The sequence below is a fragment of the Xiphophorus couchianus genome, chromosome 15, assembly GCF_001444195.1.
Source record: "Xiphophorus couchianus chromosome 15, X_couchianus-1.0, whole genome shotgun sequence".
Classification (NCBI taxonomy): domain Eukaryota; kingdom Metazoa; phylum Chordata; class Actinopteri; order Cyprinodontiformes; family Poeciliidae; genus Xiphophorus; species Xiphophorus couchianus.
This window is the reverse complement of record NC_040242.1, coordinates 13,279,717-13,285,715: the sequence shown is the minus strand read 5'-3', so window position 1 is coordinate 13,285,715 and position 5,999 is coordinate 13,279,717. Positions and strand designations below refer to the sequence as shown.

Sequence of the window (5,999 nt, the reverse complement as noted above, 5' to 3'; positions counted from 1 at the left end):
CATAGTAAATGTTTTTCTTTTTCAGCTGTCTTGAGAAATTAAGCCAAGGCAGTGCAGTGTATGTGCAGTGAATTTTTTCCAAGCTTTGCACACATGAACAGGGAAGATCATGGGTTCAAAAAAGCTTCAAATTTGTTTAACTCTGGCCTGAGCTGCTTTGACCTCTGTGGGTCGAATTGACCTTTGATACTGGCAGACTGAATAGAAGATAAAACGGATTAAGGTTCGGTTAGGTTACTTGGATTTTTAAACTTCAGACAAGCAGAAAAGAAAATGTAGGGAGCACCCAAGACAGTCTGTTCCCTTGGAGAAATAAAAGCAAACAGAAACAGCAGCATATTACAAAAAAGCAGTAAATCTTCCAGAGTCTGCCAACCACTTCTAACAGACTTGACATTGGAGTTACTGCAGGGCCATTGAGTTCAATAACATCACAATGTTTTAAATTCGAGTTTTCAAAATTGCCTCCACCAGCTTAGGTCAGTTCAGGACCCCATTTTCTTCTCCATAATGTGGCAGTAAGCATCACTTCCTTCATTGTTTTTCATGCCAAGAACGCAGTGGTAATGGAAAAGACAGGCACACATTCCTGTCAAATCATAAAGTTTAATAACTGCTGCCATTATAGCCCATGATGTTTCACTACAGCTTTTATGCAACCCTAAAAAACACACACACAACCCACTGGGGGGAGTAATATACAGATCCCAAGCTGGTGGGATCAGATGTGGACAAGAGCAGCAGGTGGGGGTTCAGAAACCTAACACTGCCGATTCAAAACAGAGAGCACAGCATCGCTGTGGCAGCTCTCACTTCCTTTAGTAATCAAAATAGTTATTTATTTTTCCTCCCTTTGTTTTGTTTCTAGTTCAGGTGAGCAGGAAACTGAACAAAATTGGGCATAAAAATGTTCACTTTTCAATCATAGGAAGAGAATTATCAAATTAAAGCAAAAAAAAAAGAAACAACAAAAAAACCAACATCATAATTGTTCCTCGATTTAGGGGAACACTCAGCTTCTGTTATATAATGGGCTGCAAAAGAGCCAGCAAGCAATTAGTGCAGCTGCTCCTTTGTGTTCTGCTGTTTATGCTAATTAGAAAGTCAAAGAAGGTGCTGGTCATAGAATATCCTGAAAAGGACGTGCTCTCTACGGCTACAAGGCAGAGGGATGTTTCATCCTTTACCTTCCTGAAAGGTGCTGATAACCTGTGTACCTGGTCTCATCTGTGCAAACACATTTTCATTTCTACTGCAACTGCAAGAATACATTTGTTGGTAAAAGCTTGAAATGAAATTATGAGGAAGTCACAATGTGTGGAGAGGTGTTATGACTCTCCCAACTACATTTATTTTCGCATGGCCTGGTTAAGATGCGTAAAAATCTTCCAAATAAAATCTTCTTTGCATGTAGTAGCATAATCTAATGCAACTTTTTTGTTTGTTTTTTTAAACAACCTTTAATTTGAAGAAAAATGAATCTATATTAAAAACAAACACATTCACAGTAATTAGATACACAATAAATCTTACAAAACACAGTAACATTTTTGTAGTAGTAGTACTTAGATAACCAACCTGATAAAAAAAAAAAAAGAAATTCAACCCTATAAAGGTTTGGCAAAATGTTTTGTTGAAATGTAATTGAAGATATTCTTTATACTCCAAAATATCTTGATATACATTTAACAAAAGCAAAACAATAGAAATAAAATACTTTTCAGAAAGTGGACATTGTGAGACATGTGTCCACTTGACAACATTTTAAATCCCATTTTATAAATTCAGACAATAAAGCAACAAAATAATGATAAAATTTCTAAAATGTAAAACAATATAAGCTCATATTATAGGCTGTATCTAGACATTTAGTAATGCGACTAAAGTAACACATACTAACTAGCAATTTTGTTTTGTCCGTGTCTAATCAAGTGGAAACTAAAATATTGGCAAGCATAAAAGAAATTTCCCAAGAGCAGTAACTGGTGGAAATCTTTTATTCAGGGACTGAGTGTTTAATGACTTACATTCAAGCATATCTTGGTGAATAAAACAGAATTGTTTAATGTCAGACCAGTGTAATGTGATTGCACGAATGAAATTAAGTTTAAGCCTAATGTCGCTTTGAGTCACTGTGACGGCTCTGCGGTGCTGTTGTATGTGTGTGCTGTATAGTGCAGGCTGCTTTTCCATTAGATCCTTGATTGTGGGAGGTGCCTCCCAGACCTGGATGGTATATAAGGAGTGCCGTTCCATCAATCGGTGTTTGTGGCTGGCTGACAACAGAAGCAGACGAACCGGACTCAGAGGCGGCGCTGACACCTTGTGTTTTTTAATAAATGCCTCGCAAGAGGTTAAAAACCGTTGGGTTTGCCTTGTCCTCCTTACTTTTTGTTGCGGCCATCCGAGCCGGGTCGTAACAGTCACAGTTATCAACGCACATAATTGCAGATTTAATTAATAAAAAAATGTAAAAGATTATAGAGAATTTTTGTGTATTTAAAATGCAACGATCTGCAGGAGGATGACATCTTATTCTGCATGTTTAACCTTTACATCATGAAAGGGGAACACATGACACAATCCCTGCAGTAAATTCCCAAACTTTTCTTTAACAACATGCCAAAAATGATTCAAAAGGGCTACTTCACCTTCCAATGTAATTTGCTGTGAAATATGGGGCAAAGCACCAAGAAAAATGACTCCTTAGTCAGTTGGAGGTCAGACATAAAGTGCCTCCACATTTTTATTGTAGACACAGGTTGTGTCACATCAGCCATTAAAACACTGAAGGCTACATGCAGACTCCCAACATGCCCACACACACATTGTGGAAGACTCTTGTACAGGTTTACCAATTTTTTTATGACAAGTTTTTTTTCTCCATATTTGTGTCTGAGATGTGTTCCTCGATATGAAGTCTTGAGTGGTCTCCTGTCTTCCTCGTGCCCTTGTCGGATAAAAGAACAGATTTTTGTCTCTGCTTTCCTTCTTTCTCTCTTTTGGGGTTCAGCCCCTTTCTGAGTCAAATCCCAATTTTCTCTCCACCATTCCAGGCTCCGGTTTTACTCCGTTTTACTCTGAGCAGCCCTTCTACATTTACTGCTGCCACCATTTCACATCTTCCTTTCCTTTTCTTTTTCATTTCTCTTTCTGCCTAGTTCCTGCTGGTGAATGCCGTCTCTCATTGACATTTCTAGTAATCTTGTGATATACCATGTGCTTTGAATTTAAAAAAGTCAGCCATTTTCTGCAGCGGGGAGAGCTTTAGTCAGACTGTACTTTCCCTTTTTCTTTTCCTCACGCTTCCAATATTTACTAACTTTACTGACAAATCTCCGCTTTTCTTTTTTAAAATAACTCATTAGCGATTTCACACAGAATCTCCCAAGTTCTCAATTATTTTCTTTTGCAGTCAAGTTTTTTTTTTTTTTTTTTGCATACCTTCTCTTTCCCTCTGTTTGAGGCAGCCTTTGTTGAATATGTGAAAGGGGAGAAGCTGGCAGACTACGAATTCAATCAAGAAAATAAATGAGCTCAGAGAAACCAGATTTACCCAGACAATAAATATTATAAAATATCTTTTTTGGGTAGTTTGAGCAGTTTGTCAAGTTATAGGCATTTATTGAAACAACAATAGAGCTCCTTATGCATGAGCAGAAGCCATTTGCACTCATCCAGCTTAGCCAAAAACAGAGCTGAATCACTCTTAGCAAAACATAAATGTTCATTTTCTTTTCTTTCTCAATATTTTCACTTCTCCTGTCTTTTTTTAAAAATCTTTCTGCATGTGGAATAAATCTCGTTGAGGAACCAATTCTCATTTTCAAGAGAGCAACCACATTCTCTGACTTGTGACAGGTGAACGTTAGAAGTGAGAAATGAAGGAACAGGAATGTTTTAAGTCGAACTGTCTGCACCCATTATATATTGATAAACTCACTGTTGCAAATAATGTATTTTAGGGCTCTTAAAGGGATAAACATATGCTTCCCTCTTAAATCAAATCAATCAATATTTTGGACTTCTAAAAATATTGTCATTGAGCCATTGGGTATTTTTGTCTGATTCTGTTTGGTTGATTATTTCTCTGTATTGCCAAGAAAAAGAACTTCTTAGCAATAAATGTTACGCCTTTGGAAAACCTGTTTATGTCTGCATTAATAGTGCCACATGTCAAAGGAAAGTGCATTTTTGGGATGAGCAACAGAACTAAATGTATGCCTAAAAACCTTTAATGAATATAAGAGCCAACAGTGTTCATTCTCAGAAGGAAAAAGCTTGTCGTCCTTGGTGGCAGGCTCAATGCAGAGTCAAAAAGTATCAATCCCACCTTTCCTCTCTTTGGGATGGAACTGCACCACCCCAGGATGTCAATGCTCTGCACTTCTCTGCATGATCACATTCTGCAGCAACCACTGGTTAAGTAATGGGATGTCATCCCAAAGTACTGCATGTGGAAAAAGTGTCAGGTTTTTGTAGTTTTGCATGTGTCCACCAAGCACTTCTGAGGACTATTTGTTTAATGAATAAACGGCTATTGTGCCAACACATTGTGTGTGTTTACAATGTGTGAAGTTTGCAGTAGCAAATCTTGCCATAGGGTGGGTCTGTTTCATTGTTGGATTCACTCCTCCCATTCCGCTAGGGGGCTCTGTAGTTGTTTTGCATTGGTTGTGGAGGGGAAGTGAAACAAGAGAAGAAACTTACGGCAGGCCAGTAATGCACCGAGACTGCCGTTAGCTGAAGCTAACAAGCTGAAGCTACAATAAAATCATATTCTACTGGCGTTCATGAGTGTTGCCCAACGTGGTGAGTTATTAGTGCTGTAAGCTGTGGGGAGATGAGTTTTTTGTTATCTGTTCTAAGCGTGAGCTTGCTGAATTTGCTAGCGCTAATTAGCCCAATGCTAGCTGTGTTTGCTGCGCTGTGATTGTTGAATGCCGATGTTTATTATATGACGAAGTGTTCTAAGAAGAAACTGTCTTATAACTGGTTGGTCAAGCCTAGCTAATAAATCTATGTTTAAGTTTGTGTTGATTGAATTCTGCAATACTAAGTATTGATGTTTTGTTTTTTTGTTTTGTTTTTTCTTACTTTATTTACAGTTTAACCGGACGGCACGTCCGTGTAAAAGCACTCGACAATAAAAATAAACAACAACAACGACTATCTTATGTTCTTTGTAAGATTCATCTTCTATTTGTTTTAGGTTTTTTTTGTTCTGCTACAACTTATTTTTTCTTTGTTGTAAATAGAAAATAGAGTTCATCACTTGTGTAAAGACACTTATGAATGTATTATTCAGAGGAGGCCTACTGGCTGTCTGCTGAGGAGGAAATGAAAACTTTACATTGTAGCTTTAGGAGACCAAACTGTACGTGAGTTTATGTCATCAGGTTTTTCCCCCATTCCGTATGTATGTGTATGTGTAAGTATCTTTTACTTTTTGTGCATTTGCATTATGTCTTCCGGTGTTTTTTTTTTTATTTATTTTTTTTCAATTGTTAACTACTGCCTAGCTTAATTCCAGAGTTTGTCTGAATGCCTTAGTAAATTAAGTTTGTATTCTTTGCTTTTACTTTGGAGTTCAGCTTTGAACACAAGCCGAGTTGGACATTGAATGCTATGTTTGAATACTGCAACATCTCATTAAGCTTTCAATAAGTCTGGATTGTTCAAATTCTTTTATGTAGCTTTGATGCAGAAACCACTGACTTATTTCACTTTCTCATCTTCCGCATGTGTTTGCAGCCTCGTTGCATCTTCTATCTACAATACCGTGCTTTGCGGTTGGATGTTTCGTTTCTCTTTTTGTAGATTGGAAACATCTTTGAATTTCTCTGCATGAACACTCGTGTTTTTCAGAGAATTTCAAATGTTTTATGTCCCTCCACATGTGCTTTCCCTCGGAGCCTCAGCTTTCATTCTTTCAGTGATTTTTCTTTGGCGCGTGGTGCCTGTCGTGTCTTGTACTGTTTTGCTGTTGGTTCACACAG

The 5,999-nt window shown here is 37.6% G+C and overlaps 1 long non-coding RNA gene across 1 annotated transcript; it reads left to right on the top strand.

The window, feature by feature from the left end:
* Window positions 1-4,441: 4,441 nt before the first annotated feature.
* Window positions 4,442-5,164, top strand: LOC114158331 (uncharacterized). The gene is made up of 2 exons (XR_003598393.1): window positions 4,442-4,812; window positions 5,109-5,164. It is a non-coding gene; the product is annotated as an uncharacterized LOC114158331 (long non-coding RNA).
* Window positions 5,165-5,999: the final 835 nt, after the last annotated feature.